Source organism: Pistacia vera, unplaced genomic scaffold, assembly GCF_008641045.1.
Source record: "Pistacia vera cultivar Batoury unplaced genomic scaffold, PisVer_v2 Contig124, whole genome shotgun sequence".
Classification (NCBI taxonomy): Eukaryota; Viridiplantae; Streptophyta; class Magnoliopsida; order Sapindales; family Anacardiaceae; genus Pistacia; species Pistacia vera.
In genome coordinates this window covers 59,344-78,856 of record NW_022195293.1, presented here as the reverse complement: position 1 = coordinate 78,856, position 19,513 = coordinate 59,344, and the positions used below count along the sequence as shown (strand labels likewise).

The 19,513-nt window shown below is 35.5% G+C and overlaps 1 pseudogene; it reads right to left on the bottom strand.

Annotated features, from left to right (window-relative positions):
• Positions 1-17,715: 17,715 nt before the first annotated feature.
• On the bottom strand, positions 17,716-18,811 carry LOC116117837 (annotated as a pseudogene).
• Between the last annotated feature and the right edge of the window lie 702 nt (positions 18,812-19,513).

Here is a 19,513-nt window from a genome sequence, read left to right as displayed (position 1 = left end):
TCCAACTCAATCATGTATCTGACCCTATATAAATCCAATTGTAATATGTTTTTAGGGATGGAAAATAAGTCACAAAAAGCAAACTAAAAATTTCTTACAAAACATAATAATTGACGTAGGTTTTACATTACGAGTAGACGAAACACTTTAAGAAGTTCTTTGTGTTTTGTGTTGATTCTAGCATATTCATCATCATATTGTTCTATCGCCGTTCTATAGGGATCACGCACATATCCTACGTGATTTTAACACTATCAATCACGTACCTACCTTTATTTATAGAAGAATATGAGAGTTTATATGTTTTAAAATCATTAACAAAAGTCCATTTTAATTCAAATTCTCATATTTCTTATTATTATGTTTTAATTAATTAAAACGTGTTTAGACTGAAATCACGGGTAATGAGTTGATATTAAATAGGTATTTTTCAAATAATAGCAATTGAAATGGGGGTCTAAAATAAACCGAAACTAAAGGGAGGAAAATGTACTTCTTCTTTGTTTCAATAACATGAGCTTGTCTCTTTCATGCTATACATCAACGTCAACATTTTCAGGTACCACATCAATATTTTTTTTAATTCTGATTTATATAAGATAACAAAGTTAAAAAATCAAAATTTTACAATTTTTATTGAGCAAAAATTGATTATTTTTTTCATTTAATATTAAATAACATTTTAAGATGATATAGGGGTTTTAGTAGAAACCACTCCCAAATGCTAACTTAAGAGAGAGGGGATGAGTTCGAGTCCTCATGGTTGCTACAAGGAGTGACCACTAAAACTCTTATCCGATCGATAGTTTTAGGGTCCCTGTTAGCTCAGACACTTTCTACATTTGAAATTAAGCATGAAATATATGATCACCCCTCTCATACACAATTTTGAAACTTAAAAGAAAATTCAGCTTGTGAATAAAAAGAATAATAGTAATATATTATCATTTAAAGAATTTAAATCTATTTTTAATACATTAAAGTTTGATATTATCCAAGGGTTTCTCTATAAAAGATTATTTTACAAAAAAGAATTTTTTATCACAAATCAAAGAATGTATATAAATACAGTTATGGACTAAATTTCTGAATCTCCTCGTACGAGATTAGAAAAGTTTACTTGCAAACTCCTCTAGTTCGGCTCCATCTATGCGAGAGTAAATTGATTTTTCGGAAAGATCTCTCAGTTGAGAAGTGCTTCTTCCCAACTGTAAAGCTACTTTCTGTTCAANAAATAAATTGTTTACTATATGGTTTTGAGTATAACTCATTCCCAAAAGTTAGCTTAAGAAACAAGGGAGTCCAACCAGATTTATTCACCATAACGGTTAAGGGTGAGCATGCGTAAAGGATAGAACCAGAACCATAGGTACCCACCCACCCTGGGTAGGAACTAGAACCGGCCCCATTAGGGTTTGGTTTCAATTCTAAAAAATTGGAATCAGGAATTTTGTAACATCTACATCAAGGTACGTAATTTTATTTACGCCCCAATACCCTTAGTTGGATTTCTGTGAAGTTACCTTAGACAAATGTGAAAAAAACTCCTTAAAACTTCATTAGGGGTAAAATTGTATTTTCACTCATAATTAAATAAAAAAGTGGGGAGTGAAAGGAAGCAAAATAATGTAAAGAAGATAATAGAAATAAGGGTATTTTGGTAATTGACTAGAGGATATAGATGGGATTTCTTAGAAAGTGTAAGGGCAAAATGAGAATACATGTATATATTATTAGTTATAAGGTTTCATTAGAATAAAACCTAACCCATTTTTAGCCCTTGTACACGCCACCCTCATCCCTTTTTCTCTTAAATTTCTTCACCAAATCTCAAAGAAAATTCATAGGATTGGCTTAGATTTTTGTAGATTTTCAATCCTAAAACATCCAAAGGTAAGATTCTAGTACAAGATGTGTGATTAAACTTTAAAGTTTTAAATTCTTATGGTTTTATATGATCTAGGTCCAAGAGGAAGAGACTTTTAGCAAAGGGAGGTTATATCACTAGTGTTGTACACATTCAAGGTAAGTAAACCCAATTTTAGTTTTGATTTGAGCAATAATTGTGTAGAATGATTTTTTGCATGTTGTGTGTGATTGTATGGTGGGAATTATTGGCTGTTTTAATGTTGAATGATGTGGAAATTTCCAGCCATGAGAGGTAGTGTATGAGTATGTGGTGATTTGGTGGAGTTATGAAAGAATTATTGTTAAAACTTTGAAGTGTTGAAGAATTGTTGAAACCGGCTCGGTTTAAGGCTAAAGTTAGTGAGTTTTTGTTCAAATTTTGGTGGATTTAGAGAGATGTGGAAGTCTGGCCAACTAAGTATTTGCATGTACATATTGAAGAAATGGTTAGAGAAAGGCAAGAATTGGAGTAGAAAAATTATGTTGGGCTTAACCAAGTGTAAATTTGAGTAGTCAAGAGTGAATTTTGTTCTGCCAAAATTTAGAGTATCACTTGGTTATGTTAGTTCAATGAGATAAATGGATTTTAGTGCATGGTTCAAGTTACTTGACCCTTTAGTATTCCTTGAATAGCACATTATATTTTAGTTATTGAATTAGAAATTGTGGAACTTATGGCCTTGGGAAAGTGTTAGAAAGGAATTGTATGTTAAATTGTTACTTTGATATGGCATCGTTGATAGTAAAGAATAGTAGAATATGTCATGACATATCAATATGCCAGAATGAAGTCTCAAGTTTGTGCATTTGAACTTGGAAAGAACATCGAAGAATGGGCTTGATCATGCATATATTGTGCATATATATATATCCTTGATTTGGTAAGTGAGAATATTAAAGAAAATGCTAGCAAAGAGTGAGAGAAAGAAAGATGGCTTATAGATTCTTTTTAAGCTAACATGCAAATATGCACATTTTCTTATGTAATAAAGAATGCAATTGTAGAATTTCCATAGCTTGGAAATTTATTTAGAAATGTGTATAGAATCTCTTTCTATAGAATGTTATGTTTAAAGGTTGTTGCGATGGGGAACCTGTGAGTGACAAAGATGCAGAAAATTCCTACATGCACGCCGCCATCAGTGAGCGGCCTCAGAATAGAAAAACAGAATTTGTACAGTCCGTTAGAAGTGCATGTGGATGAGGACTGTACCCAGAAAGAATTTCATAATACACTCACACGGCCAGGGTTTCAAATCCATGCCTCGGCCTAGTCTGATCGAAAAACCAGAATAGAATAAAGAAAAGAAATAGAAACAGAATAAGGGACAGAAAACGGAAAAAAAAAAAGAAAGTTTATTTCTTAGAAAAAGTTTATTATTTTGCATATGTATTATGCTACTTGCATTTTTTAGAATTTCTTATGTGCTCGACGATGTACAATTTTATTCATTGTCCTTGCACGTCGGTAAGTAGCAAATTAGAACAATAGAAAACAATGCAGAATATTAGAAAAGAATGTAGAATATTAGAAAAGAATGCAGAATAGTAGAGAAGAATGCAAAATATGGTAATAGATGATTTACGGAGGAAAAACAGTAGTGTAGTTTGGTTTACTTATTGAGCAATTAATGCTCACTCCGTTATTTTACTGTTTTGCAGGTACTAGATGATTTACGGTTGGGTGGGACGCCAGTAAGCGGAGGAGTTTGGTAGCACTGTCCAAGAATTTTTTGTACTTATTAAAGTATATTAGTTATTTTGTGTATATATGTACATGAATTAAAATTAGTGCTTTTTGGATTTTACATTATATATATAATATATATATATATATATATATATATATGTTTATGTTTTCAAAAGTTATTTAATGGATGTTAACATAAATCTCTCAAAGAATTACTAGCTAGAGAGAATATTACATTTTTGGTATCAGAGCAACAACTTTGGGAAAAGTATGATCTTTTTATGAAAATGAATTGACAGTGTGCCTTTCCTGCCGCATTGACGTACCGTAGTTAATCGTTGTAAGTTATTTCTTTTTTCTCACCTGTATTAGACGAGTTAACTTAGTTGACTAATAGTATTGGTACTATGTTTTTTAGATGAGACGTAAGACTCGATCCGATAATAAGAATGCTGAGCCATCCAACCCGTTAGGATCTACTCCCCTTGTTCTCGATGAAGTGAGGATTCGTAACATCATTTAGCAGGTATTCGCAGAGAGTTAGGGGAGACCTATATCGGAGATAGTTGAGACACTAGTTGTTGTACCGACCACTAGAGATGAGAGAGAAAGTTCGGTACCTCTGATAGTACAGAGCCGTCTTGAGCCTATTTATAGATTACCTAGTCAGCATAAACCATCAGAATTTAGAGGTACGCCTGACCCATTAGTGGCAGAAGAATGGATTAGATATGTGGAGCATACGACAACAATTTTTCCCATGACAAATTGCGAGAAGATCCAATATGCTAGTTTTTTGTTTAGGAGTGATGCCCGGATATGGTGGGAGCTGATGGAGGATACTCATGATGTAGCCACTATGACCTGGAGATATTTTAGACGACTTTTTGAGGCAGAATTCAGGACAACTGATAGAGTTCATGAAAAGATACAAGAATTTATTAGCCTACGACAAGGGATCAATTCAGTGAAAGAATACTCCATTAGATTTAATTCCTTGGTGAGGTTTGCACCAGGTATAGTGAGCACACCAGAATTAAGGATGAACAAGTTCGTGCATGGCTGAATCCAAAAATAGCTCGAGATGTGATGGCAGGTGCCCAACCCCCTCAGACTTACAGTGAGGCTTTGGAGCAAGCTTTACAAGCTGAAGTATTTGTGAATAAGTTAACTCCTGAGTCCAGTTTTGGTTTTGGGAACCAAAATCGGAACCAAGGTCTAGGCAGTTGGGTAGGAATCGAGACTAAATTATAATTTTTGTAAACTGTTAGAGGTGTATTTGTTATTTTTCAAAAAATAAGGGGTAACTAAAATTTACCTGGTTACCCGAATGTAGAACCTATGTTTCAGGTTCCAATTCCGGGTTTCAAGGAATTGAAATCGGGTTTTGGTTCCAAATCTTAAGAATTGCAGAATACCCATAACCGATCACCTCTATTCACTAAACTGGCATTGTGAAGGTAAACACAACTTTTAAGTTAAAGAAATACCTATTAGTGCTATATATAATGCCCACCATTTGAAATTAAGTATGAAATATATGATCAAACTGAAATCTAATAACAGTGAAAAATGAGTAGCTTGTTTTTGCTTGCTACTAGAACCATATATTTTATTTGGAGCTTCTTATTCCGTCGTTCGACTCCTAAATTTTGAATGATCACCCTCTCTCAACTACGGCCTCGTCTTAGAGCTATTTTGAAACTTAAAAGACAATTCAGCTTGTGAATAAAAAGAATAATAATAATAATATATTATCACTTATAGAATTTAAATCTATTTTTTATACATTGAAAGTTTGATATTATCCATAGGGTTTTTCTATACAAGATTATATTACAAAAAAAGAATTTATTATCACAAATCAAAGAATGTATATAAATATAGCACTTTTCATACTGTCGGAGAATTTTCAAGGTAAAACTAACATTAAGAACTTTTCATACTACTGGAGTATTTTTAGGGTACAACTTCATATGGATTCGATGTCCTTTTATATTCAACGATTGGCCCAACATTTCATGTTCCACTTGAACACTTTCCATTTTTTATTATTCTCACAAGAGAAGGAATTTTTTTTTTTACCAATCATCTATGGATCCAATCACACGTTTAGACTTGAGTAGGTTGAAAAAAGACATACAACCTTGGCAAGAATGACGTTCTGCGGAATATATGACTCTTGCTCCTTTAGGTTCTTTAAATGCTATGCAAACCAAAGAGAATCATGACTACTATATGTATCAATCTAGGTTTTTTTCATTTTTAGACTCCATAAATATATCAAATATACTCTCAAAACAGTGCTAATAACTCAATATCACGAATGACCTTAATTTTAATCTTTATCAAGGAATTTAACATTATAGTATATTTGCCTCTTGAATTCTTTATCAAGAATTATTAAATATGCAAAACAATTGGTTCTGGTTAAATTAAATTAACACAATCCAAAAATGTTTTTAAATTTTTTTGTTTTGTTAAAATACTAGAAAATGTAAAACTATTCCTTAAATTATAAGAAGAACGAAAAATTCAGTAAACTAGAGAATATATATTAACATCTAAATCAATTCTCTTTCCATAATTATACAAAGAATTTGGTTGTCCATGTACAAAACTATTAGGCAAAAGCCGAGGAGTATAGTAGTTTGGGTTAAAGTGTAAAGATTAGAAGTAGGTTGGGTTTCAATGTCAGAAGAAAGGGGTCTTAGGCCAATACGGTGTGTTTTGTATGTGTTGTATATTTGCTCAATACGGTGTGTTTTTATAATCATCTTCTTGATATAAAAACGCAAAGGTTCTCTATACCTAAATCAGTTAACAAAAGTTCAATATACTCATTCAGTTAGCTCAACTGTTTTTCTCTCAAATTCTTTATTTTTGTTAATTTCTTTTTCAAATCCACTCAAGAATCTTCATGGTATCAAAGCTATAGACAGACATCCATGGCTAATTTGAGTTTTGGATCCTTGAATTCTAGCTCCAAGGTAGTGAACGAGTAATCTGACAATGCAAACGCAATGAATTCAGTTGCTTATTCCTCTCTTCCAACTCTTTTAGTCAAGCTAGGAGAGAGAAATTACAATCACTGGAGGTCTCAAGCTTTACATGCGTTAACCTCCTATGGCTCGATGGTTTCATCACAGGTGTGCATGTATGTCCTTCCATGTTTTTAACTGAGCAAATACAAGATTCTGAACGAATAATCAAGAAACCTAACCCTAAGTATTTTGATTGGAAAAAGACAAACCAATTTCTAGTAAACTGGTTAAATTCTTCCATTTCCGAGTCTATGTTTAGACAGGTTGCTAAATGCACTAGTGCGTATGAAATTTGGAATACGTTGGAGTTGCATTTTCAGTCTTTCTCAAAGGCAAGAACACTTCATTTGAGAAATCTATTGCAAAACACTAAGAAGGAATCTACGAGTGTTAATCAGTATATTTTGAGGATGAAAGAGCTAGGGGATGAACTAGTGGCCAGTGGAGTTCAAATTGGAGATGAGGAGCTATTGTTGTACATTCTGGGTGGCTTAGGTCTAGAGTTTGATGTCATGGCAGCTAATTTGGTGGCCAATAGTAGCACTGCCACTCTCTAAGAAGCTCAGATACTACTCCACAAAAATGAGATGAGAATTGAGAAGCAGAATAGTGCATTATCAAATTTTCATGGGATGACGTCTACACTAATAGCTGCAAAAAAAGCTTCGACTAATGCTACAAGTGTACAGCAATTCCAAATCCCTACTACACCACAATTCCAAAATACTGGGTCTGAAGGAATTGCATTTCAGAATCCTGGTTCTCCATCTATTATTCAACCAACTACGTGGCAGAATCCTAATCCTTCACCTATGATTTCACAAGGCATGATAAATTACCAACATCATGGAGTTTATCCTCAACAACCCCCTAATGTAGCCATGTATATTGCCATTTTTCCTCATCCTATCACTACTCAGTATTCTGCTTCTGGTGCCATTCAATTTAACAATAATGGGATGAGAGGCAGAGGATACTTTAGGCCTCGATTAGTCTGTCAAGTATGTGGGAAGAATGGTCACTTAGCTTTACAGTGCTATCACCGTTTTCACAATGAATATCAGGGGTTCATGAACACAAACCATAGCAACTATAGTCATTCTTCAGCTCAGACAACAACTCTCCCACCTCCAGTTAGTAATAATCAACCATATTCAAGGATTTCACATGACTCTAATGCCCAAGCTCAAGCTCTCTTTGCAGAAAATTCTCTACCACCCAAGCATCCTTCAAATTCTTATGAGGGATTTCATGATCTCTCGGCTGTTGGGGTGTCTAGAAATCCTTAACCAAATTACAATACTCCACAATTTCAACTATATCCACCTGAGCACTACTCACTAGGCCATAATGCCAACATAACTTCAACTAATAATTCAATCTTGATGTCTGCTTCTTCTGCACCTGTATTCTCCAATGCCACTGCTCCAGCTACTGCTACTGCTACTGCTACAGCTACACCACAAACACTCACAGATCAGTCCTGGTACATGGACTCTGGCACCTCGAACCATATGACTGTCGATGCAAATAGCATGCTGATGAAGTCTAGTTATCACGGAGGGTCCCAAGTACAAGTTGGTAATGGTCAATCCATTCCCATTACCCATACGAGTATGATATTGTTACCTTCTGCTGATTCTAATAGAATTTTGCAACTCCATAACATTTTGTGTGTTCCACATATTACCAAAAACGTACTGAGCATATCTCAAATCACTAAAAATAACCATGTGATAGTTGAGTTTTATACTGACCACTATTTGGTAAAGGATAGACAAAGCAAGGCTATTCTCCTTCAAGGGATAGTAAAGGACGGTCTTTATCAACTTACCTTGCCAACCATTGCTTTTCCTTCTGCTGGTTCTCAGCTAAGGTCTACACCCTATGATCCTAGTTCTGCTTCAGCCTTTAATACTCATGAAGTCAGTTCATTCAAAACTAATAAAGAGTACTTTTCAGATAATGATTTAGATTTTGATCCTGCTTGTAATTCAATTAATAAATTCTTACTTAATGAGCCATCTAGTAATGTTTTTCCATGGCATGCTAGATTGGGCCACCCTACTAGTAAGATTCTAAATAATGTACTTGCAAAGTTGAATGTAAGAAATCAAGTACTGGAAATAAAGATTTCTTCTGTGAAGCCTGTCAATTTGGGAAACTACAGCAATGCACATTTTCTACCTCTACTTCCAGGGCTAAAAAACCCTTAGAGATAGTTTACTCTGACTTGTGGGCTCCTGCTCCTGTTTTGTCCATTGAAGGGTATATATATTATGCTATATTTGTGGATGATTTTAGTAGGTACACAAGGATCTATCCACTAAAACTAAAGTCTGAAGTTCTTAGTGTTTTTACTCTGTTCCATTGTTTTGTGGAGAAACAATTGGATGCAAAACTGAAATAATGCTTACAAACAGATTGGGGAGGTGAAATTCCACCCTTTACTAGTTATTTGGAGAAACATGACATCCTGTTTAGGCACCCTTGTCCATACCTTCACCAGCAAAATGGTAGAGTAGAATGCAAACACAAAACAATTACTGAGTTTACGTTATCTCTTTTAGCCCATGCAACGATGCCCTTGAAATTCCGGTGGTCAGCCTTTAGTACAACTGTGTATCTACTCAACAGGCTTCCCTCAATAGCTATTAACTTTGTATCTCCTTTTGAAACTCTATTCCAACAAACACCAGCTTACACTGACCTTAAAGTGTTTGCTTGTTACTGCTATCCATTTCTCAAGCCTTATCAAAAGCATAAATTGTCATTTCACACATAAAAATATGTTTTCTTGGGTTATAGTCTTGTCCATAAAGGCTACAGATGCATGAACTCTAATGGTAGAAGTTATGTTGTTAAGCAAGTTCATTTTAATGAGACTGACTTCCCATTCAAATATGGTTTCCAACTTGACCTATCTTCTCCATTTTCACCTGAATTTTGTAAGGTCACTAAGTCTTGGATCTTGCCATCACTTTCACCATCATCCAAGTCTTCAGAGTTAGTTTCTAAACCTGTTCCTCATACAACCATCAGTCAAGAGAGTTCTTTTACAGAATCCATTCAGGATTGCAGGGTGTCTTCACCACAAATTGATACTACTAATACTACTTCTGGCAGTCATAGCCTTATCTTGTCTCTTTCTAAAAATATATCTGCAGTGTCCACTTCAACACAAACAAATCCTGGAATTCATCTTGAGGTTGTTCTCCCCATGGCTCCTCCTAGGTGCTCTATCTTAGCTAATAGCAAAACTACAAATGTCCATCCAATGGTTACTCGATCTAAGGCCTGTGTTTCAACTAATATACCTTAGGCCCTTCTCTCTACACATACAATTCTACGCGAGCCATCCTCGGTTACTGAAGCTTTGCAAACTCTAGAATGGAAAACAGCCATGGAGGCTAAATATCAAGCCCTATTGAGCAATCAAACTTGGAAATTAGTTCCCTATGTAGATGGCATGAATATAGTTGGTAGTAAATGGGTTTTTAAAACCAAACTAAACTCAGATGGCTCTCTTTCTAAGTATAAAGCTCGATTAGTAGCCAAGGGGTTTCAGCAAACCCCTGGTCTTGACTACTTTGAGACCTTTTCTTCAGTAGTCAAGGCAGCAACTATCAGAGTTATCTTGTCCTTAATTGTGTATAATTAGTGGGAAGTGCAGCAACTAGATGTGAATAATGCATTTCCAAATGGAGAATTGACTGAACATGTCTTTATGATGCAACCAGAAGGTTTCTCTGATTTTTCTCAAACAAGGTAGGTTTGTCAGTTGCACAAAGCCTTATATGGGCTCAAACAAGGTCCAAGAGCTTGGTTTGAGAAGCTGAAGCATGCTCTATTAAGTTGGGGTTTCTAGAATTCAATCTCTAATGTTAGCTTGTTTTTCTACAAAAAGGAGTCTTGTGTAGTCTATCTATTAGTGTATGTAGATGACATTTTAGTAACAGGAAACAACTCTCAATTAGTTGATCAGATAGTGGTAGATTTGAATACCAAATTTGCTTTAAAAATCCTAGATCTTATAAGCTACTTTCTTGGGTTTGAAGTTAAGAGAAATGACAAAAGGTTACTACTCATACAAAGTAAGTATGCTCAAGATCTCTTGATAAGAGCTCGTGTGAATGAATCTAAACCTTGTGTTACCCTTATGGCTACTAACACTAGGTTGGGGAAAGAAGACAGTGATCAGTTTGATCAACCTTCATTATATAGAAGCATTGTTGGAGGGCTGCAGTACTTGACATTGTCCAGACCTAATCTTGCTTTTGCTGTGAACAAATTAAGCCAGTTCCTTCAGCAGTCCGCTGTCAATCATTGGAAAACATGCAAAAGGGTTCTTAGATATGTAAAGGGAATAGTGAATCATGGGCTATTATTCACTAAAAAGGAACATTTTCTATTAGAAGCTTATGCGGATGCAAATTGGGCTAGTGATGTCAATGATAGGAGATCTACAAGTGGTTATGCTGTGTTTATTAGAGGAAATCTAGTTCAATGGAGTTCAAAGAAACAAAAGGTAGTCTCTCTATCATCTACTGAGGTAAAATACAGATCTTTAAGCTAAGCTTCTACAGAACTTGTATGGATCAGAAATCTGTTTGAAGAAATTGGTCTTATTTTGAATGGTTGTCTTGTACTTTGGTGTGACAACATGAGTGCTGGAGCATTGTCTTCAAATCCTGTATTTCATGCTCAAACAAAGCACATCGAAATTGATGTGCATTATGTGAGAGACTTAGTTGCAAATAAAAGCTTAAGTGTGCAATATGTGGCTTTTGAGTACCAAGTGGCAGATATCCTAACCAAAGCTTTACCTGGGAATCAGTTTAATTACTTGAAGGAGAAACTTACTATTACAGACTCTTTATCTGATTAGATTTTTTTTAAGCAGTTACTTGAGAATGTAGGTTCTGTGTTAATGCTTGTAGTCATGAGAATGAGTTGTTGCATTATATATTGCTGATACTTGTAAGATGAGCTGCTGTGAAGTGGTTTCTAGATATGATAGTGTTAATGTTTGCAGTCATGAAAATGAATTGTTGTATTATATGTTGTTGATTCTTCTAAGATGAGCTGTTGTGAAGTGGTGTCCAGATATGATAGTGTTAATGTTTTGGAGACAAGAAAATGAATTGCTGCATTATATGTTGTTAATACTTGTAAGATGAGCTGCTGTGAAGTGATGTCCAGATATGATCTGTAGAAAACGAAGATTGTCAGAAATGGAGATGGTGTGTCTTATTCCTCTGCTGTGTTGTAAGAGTTGTGAATATAAGAAGCAGGAATGGAACTTAACAATGGAGCTGCTATGGAGTGTTATGGTATGCTTCTCTGCTGTATTGTGAGTATAAAAGTAGCTGATAAAAATTGGTGATGTACTCAAATGCAGTTGTTTTGTGTTACTATGGTAAGTATTACTATGGTGTTCATTTCATTGGAAGCCTGCAGGAATGGCATTGTTGTGTGTTAGTTGCTGTACCTGACGAAAAATAAATGAGAAGGAGATGTGGATACTCAACAAGAGGAGATCTTGTAATCAACAAAAGTTAAGGCATTAAGGATAGTTTTGTTTATAGGGAAATATTAGAAAGAGTTAAGACCAAGATCCAGAGATGTTCTGTTTAAGCGGAAATATTAGGCAAAAGTTGAGGAGTAGAGTAGTTTGGATTAAAGTGTAAAGATTAGAAGTAGGTTGGGTTTCAATGTAAGAAGAAAGGGGTCTTAGGCCAATACGGGGTGTTTTGTATGTGTTGTATATTTGCTCAATATGGTGCGTTTTTGTAATCATCTTCTTGATATAAAAACACAAGGGTTTTCTGTACCTAAATTAGTTAACAAAAGTTCAATATACTCATTCAGTTAGCTTAACTGTTTTTCTCTCAAATTCTTTATTTTTTTTAATTTCTTTTTCAAATCCACTCAAGAATATTCAAGAACCAATTAAAGAATACGTATAGTCAAGGAATAAATCAACATCAAGTAAAATCAGAAAAGTTTACTTGCAAACTCCTCTAGTTTGGCTCCATCTATGGGAGAGTAAATTGATTTTTCAGAAAGATCTTATTGGAAGTTAAATATTGTTGATATAGTTGGTAGTTAGTTATTGTTGTTAACCGTAGTTAGTTAGTTAACTCAAGTTAGTTATTAACTAACATTATTGTATTTGTATATAAGAGGTACAATACATTCAATAAAGAAGTAATTTCAGTTTTCCCCAAATATCATTCTCTGCTTCATCATATGAAAGTTAACATGATATCAGAGCATCAAGATTCTGTTTTTTGATCAAAGAATTAGATTAATCAAGTTTGTTTCTGTTTCCGATCAAACTCAAAAGAATCAAGAACCTTCAATTAGAGCTCTTTTGCCCTAAATTTTTCTTGTTATCAATCGAAGCTTGATTTAGCTCAGAGATCTTCGATTAGTCTTCAATTTCATTCTGATTTAGTTCGAATTTCTTTCATTCATCTTCATTTTCAGCTCATTTTAGCTCCAATCATACTGTCTTAAGCTCAGTACCTATGGCGAGCTCAACTGAAGAATTAGTAGCACCTTCAATTGACGCTTATTCACCTCTCTATGTTCATCCATCTGACACTCCTGGCTTTGTTTTGGTATCTGAAAAACTTATTGGAACTGAAAACTATGGGATTTGGAGTTATGCCATGGCAGTTTCCCTTTGTGCAAAAAATAAGTTAGGGTTTGTCGATGGAACGTGCACCAAATTGTCAATTCATTCGCACCTTGTTCCACAATGGGAAAGGTGTAACTCATTGGTTCTTGCCTGGATTTTCAATTTCGTATCAAAAGAGATTTTTTACAGCATAGTTTACTCTACAAGTGCGGCATAGGTTTGGCAAGATTTAAAGGAGCAATACAACAAAGTGAATAGAACCAAAGTGTTTGCTCTTCATCGAGAAATCATTAATCTAACACAAGGTACAAGCTCAGTAGCCATTTATTACAATAAGCTTAAATCGCTTTGGGATGAACTTGATTCCTTGGTTAGCCTTCCTGCTCCTGACGGTATTTCATCAAAAGCCTATTTGGAACACTTGAACCAACATAAACGATTACAATTCTTAATTGGATTGAATGATTCTTACTCCATGGTCCGTAGTCAAATTCTTTTGAATCCCTTGCCATGTTAAGCAAGCTTACTCTGTGGTTCACCAAGGTGAAAGTCAAAAAGTCTTAGCTGGAATGAATCAGAATTTCAATGTAACTACTACCCTGTATGCTCACAATAATGGAAAGGTTCATAATCAAGGCAAAAAATATAAAGGCAAAAAACCATATATTGAGTGTGATTTTTGCCACATACTTAGACACAAGAAGGAGTCTTATTATAAACTCATTGGCTACCCAGCAGATTATCAATTTACAAAGAAAAAATCCTCCTCCAAAACAAAAGTTTCTGTTAATCAAGCCCACGCTCTAAACTCAGCTCCTGATTCTGTTGAAGGTAGAAATTCTACTGCTGTGGTAGGTCCAATGTTGACAAGCGAGCAGTTTAATCAACTTCTTCAATTGTTGGGAAAGGAAAATGTCTCTCCACCAGCTGCTAATCTTGCAGGTATACCTGTTGCTCTATTTTCTTATCTTGATAATAGTAAGTGGATAATAGATACTAGAGCAACTGATTACAAGACCTTTAACTATTCTCTTTTAAAATCACCTGTTACTGTAGAACAATCCTATAAATTTCTTGTAGGTTTACCAAATGGAGCCAAGACTTATGTGAAACATATTGGAACTGTTGATCTAGACAGAAATCTTTGTTTGTCTAATGTCCTACATGTTCCTGAATTTCATCACAATTTACTTTCTGTTTCAAAACTTACCAAATCTAACAACTGTTTCATCCTGATTTTTGCCTAATTCAGGATCTTTGCAGTGGAAAATTGAAGGGGATTGGTAAGCATAGTCAATGACTCTATTACTTTGATCCAAATTTGCATATTTCTCCCTCTGTATCAGTTTTTGAAAAGCCTAATAAAACTGACTGTAAGCCTTTACTTTCTTCAAAAGCTGTACACTCCAGTTTACAATTTAATAAAATGCCTGTTTTTTCTAATTCATGTGTGTCATCTTCTATGTCCAAAACTATCACATTATGGCACCAAAGATTAGGTCATGTTTCCTATTCTACTTTGTCTACTATGCATTCCAATTTGCCCAAAATAAACACATCACATCTTCCTCCTACACACTATTCTATGTCTTTTAGCCAAACAAACCAGGCTTCCTTTTCCTAATAGTGCATCACAATCACAACATAATTTTGATCTTTTGCACCTAGATGTTTGGGGACCATATAAGATTCCTGCCAATGGTAATGCTAAATTTTTTTTTTACCATAGTAGATGATCATTCTAGGGTGACTTGGTTGTTTCTTATGCAATTCAAGTCAAACACCTTTTCTACACTCAAACCGTTCCTCCAAATGGTTCACACACAATATCATATGCATCCTAAATGCATTTGAACTGATAATGGGTCAGAGTTTTTTAATACTTCTTGCCATGATTTGTTAAGTAGTAAAAGCATAATTCATCAAAGTTCTTGTGCCTATACTCCTTAACAAAATGGCATAGTTGAAAGGAAGCATAGGCACATTTTAGAAGTAACTAAGCCTTGCACATTCAGTCTCATGTTCTTACTAAATTTTGGGGATATTGTGTCTAAGCAGCAGTTTATATAATCAATAGACTGCCTACTTTGGTTCTTAAAGGATTATCCCCTTTTGAAAAAAATTTTACTAAACCTCCTGCATTGGATCATTTAAGGGTTTTTGGATCTTTGGCATACACTACCATTTTACCTTCTAAAGACAAACTGTCTCCTAGAGCCATACCCTCAGTGTTCTTGGGTTATTCCTTGACTCAAAAAGGGTATATCCTTTATAATTTGTCTACTCATTCCATAACAGTTACCAGAGATGATGTGTTCTATGAACACATTTTCCATTTTTCCTTTTCTCACCCGTCACAGGTTACCTTTCCACTTGACTCTGCTTTTATTGACATAAAACCAAATCAGTCTCCTTCTCTTATTTTTCCAGGTCATGATTCCCCTCTTGTCCAAATCACAGAACCAATTACTTCCCGTACCAACACATTATCCACTGACCTTTCTTCCCTAAATACTAATAATCCTATTCCTTCTCCTGTTCTTCGGAGATCCAGCAAGAGTGTCCATCCTCCTATTTGGACACAAGACTTTGTCTGTTCTACTATTCCTTATTCCTCCTCAGCCAATCATATACACTATCCCATCTCTAATTTTGTTTCTTATGACACTATTTCACCCACAAATAAGGCTTTTTTATCCAATCTGTCCTTGTTTGAACCCTCCAATTTTCATCAAGCATCACAAGACCATAATTGGGTGGATGCTATGAATAAAGAAATCCATGCCTTAGAACTGAACCACACTTGGTCTTTAGTACCCTTACCTCCTGGAAAAGTTCCCATTGGTTGTAAATGGGTTTACAAGCTTAACTACAAAGTTGATGGAACCTTGGACAGAAAATGGTTACTGTTAGACCATTTTAGCTTGGGCTTCTATGCTTCATTAGCCTCTATTTCAACTTGATGTTGATAATGCGTTCTTGCAAGGGGATTTGCAAGAAGAAATTTACATGACACTTCCTCAGGGTTTTACACAGCAAGGGGGGCAAAATAATCTTGTGTGCAGGCTGCATAAATCCTTATATAGTTCAAAAGAGGCCTCTAGGGCTTGGAATTATAAACTGACTTCAGCTTTGTTGCATGATGGTTTTCGGCAGTCCAAGTCAGACTACTCTTTGTTTATTAAGACACTGAATTCTCATATTGTCATTTTAGTGATATATGTGGATGACATTGTGATAACTGGAAATGATCAGAATTTGATTCCTCAAACTAAAGAGCTATTGCATTCCAATTTTAAGTTGAAAGATTTGGGCATGTTGAGGTACTTTTTGGGGTTTGAGGTAGCTAGATCAAATAAGGGCATTAGCTTATGTCAGAGAAAGTATGCCTTAGAGCTTGTTTTTGAGCTTATGTAAGAGAAAGTATGCCTAGAACTTGTTTCTGAGTCTGGACCATCAACTCCTAAGCCATCTAGTGTTCCTATGGAGTCCCATTTGAAACTTACATCAACAGCCTATGATGATCAATTTCCCACTGGCAGTGATCCTTTACTTCCTGATCCATCAGTCTATCAGATATTGATTAGCAAGCTCTTGTATTTGTGCATGACTATACTTGATTTGAGCTCCTCTATGAACTTAATAAGTCAGTTCATGCATCAGTCTAAACAATCACACATGGCAACATCCCTTATAGTTGTTAGACATGTGAAATCTACTCCAGGTTTGGGTCTCTTTTTTCCCGCAACCAACTGTTTGCGTTTATCTGCCTATAGTGACTCTGATTGGGCCTCCTGTTTGATGACTAGAAAATTAGTTACAAGCTATTGTCTTTTTCTTGGTTCCTTACTCATTTCCTAGAAATCCAAAAGGAAGGCTACTATCTCAAAATCTTCTTCAGAAGCTAAGCATAGGGCCACGACCTCAATTGTTTATGAAGTGATGTGGATAGTCCAACTTCTCCAAGAAGTTGGTTTCTCCAATTTGTCTCCTGTTCCTCTGCATTGTGATAATCAAGCTGCTCACTACATTGCTTCAAATCCCATGTTTCATAAGCGGACCAAACATATGGATATAGACTGTCATATTGTATGGAAACAGCTTCAAAAGGTCCTCATTAGCACTACATACATCTTTTCATCTGAGCAGCCTACTGACATTTTGACTAAGGCTCTTGGGAACCAACTTCATCATCATCTTTTAGGCAAGTTGGTTGTGCTTGATCTCTACCACCCTCCAACTTGAGGAGGGGTATTGGAAGTTAAATATTGTTAATATAGTTAGTAGTTAGTTATTGTTCTTAACCGTAGTTAGTTAGTTAACTCAAGTTAGTTATTAACTAACATTATTGTATTTGTATATAAGAGGTACAATACATTCAATAAAGAAGTAATTTCAGTTTCCCCCAAATATCATTCTCTGCTTTATCATACGAAAGTTAACAGATCTCTCAATTGAGAAGTGCTTCTTCCCAATTGTAAAACTACTTTCTGTTCAAACATCTCCCTGTTCTCTCTCTTCCCCACTTCACTTTCATTGAGAGTTGCTTCAATTTATTCCTCCAAAAGTGTGAAGGAGCCAACACAGTATCTATACATCTCCAACACCATACCGACTTGTCTACCATGCTCCAATGTGTTAGCTGTGGTAGCTAATATGCCTACAGCCATCGCAACGATAGCAGCCCATGACCAGTGAGGAGAACCCATAAAAGCCGACCCAACGGCTGCAATGCCGGTGAGTAATGGCCTTGAGATGGCTAGAATCTTGTTTATCTTCAACGCCAAGTTGCCTAGTCTCATGTAATCTTCTGTATCTTTTGTCTTTAACACTCCAATAATCTCTCTCATTTCCACTTCCAAATCTTCACCCCATCCGTTTTTCTCCGTATTCATGCTACTTTGCTCTCTTTTATATGCGTTTTTGTTGTTTGCTTGGAGTGATTTGATGGCCACCAAACAATAGGCTCAAATGTTTTAGGGAACTTCTCTATCATTTACCTAGCAAGGGAAGTGGGTATGCTTGGTCAAGTGCCAAAACTTTCTCCATTGCTTCTTTCACGTCGGCTTCACTGGGAACCCTTAGAGCAACGACGATTTGTATTTCTCTTTGGAGCTGCTTGAACAATATTGTTGCGTTACGTTGCTCTTCTGCAAGTTGTGGGGGTTGGATCTTGTTCACCATTACCATCATCCTAGTGGCTGCAGAGAACAAGAGAGTTGATGATACCTTCAAAGCTAAAAGTGATGAAACACCTCCGCCGCCAGTTGCAGCAACACCAGCCATGGTGGTAGTAGTGAGAGAAATCGTGTTGATAGAGTTCAACAGAAGGGTGTTCCAATTGTCATGTTGCTGGCCGATGTTGTTGTGCATCTCAACTCTATCAGCAACAGACTCTAAGATAGCATAAAGTTGGGCTGTCACCATTGAATTAGTATAGTCGTCAGCATTGCTCTCTTGTATTGCTGTGCTAGGGACAATCTTTTCTACTGGGATTGAGTTTGTGTTTTTATTATCTCTCATCCTCAGTTGCTCAACCAAGTCTATACTCGGTTTTTTTGGGGAGAAAAACTGATTCTTAGGAGTTTTGGGACAGATATAGTAGCATTATTCTATTTGAAGAGCGACACGAAGATGAATAAAAAAGGCTATCTGAAACTTGTAAAAAAGCCATGAATGTGATAATTATACAGAGAAAGTGAAAAACGAATTTGAGAGAACAATGTTTTGGTATTCAATTATCTAAGTTTTCAATATAAATGAGGAAGAGCCACTGTACACTTTATACAAACGCTGATACAAAGTAAAAAGTAAAGTAAGCTGAAATTTTACTTAAAACGACACCACTTTGGCCTATTATCAAAGGCCTCCAAACACTTAGAAACTTTGCACTTTCATCCTCTTATATCAACATCTCCCCTCAAACCAAACCTGGTTTAAAGTCAACATTTCCAGTTTCAGTTATCAGCAAAAACCACAACTCATAGCTCAATTCTAATTAAAATTCACAACTCTGATGCACAACACAACAGCTCAACTCTTGATTCATTCAAACTCAACATTCATCCTCTTATATCAACATCTCCCATCAAACCAAACCTGGTTTAGAGTCAACATTTCCAGTTTTAGTTATCAGTAAAAACCACAACTCATAGCTCAATTCTGATTAGAATCCACAACTCTGATGCACAACACAGCAGCTCAACTCTTAATTCATTAAAAAAA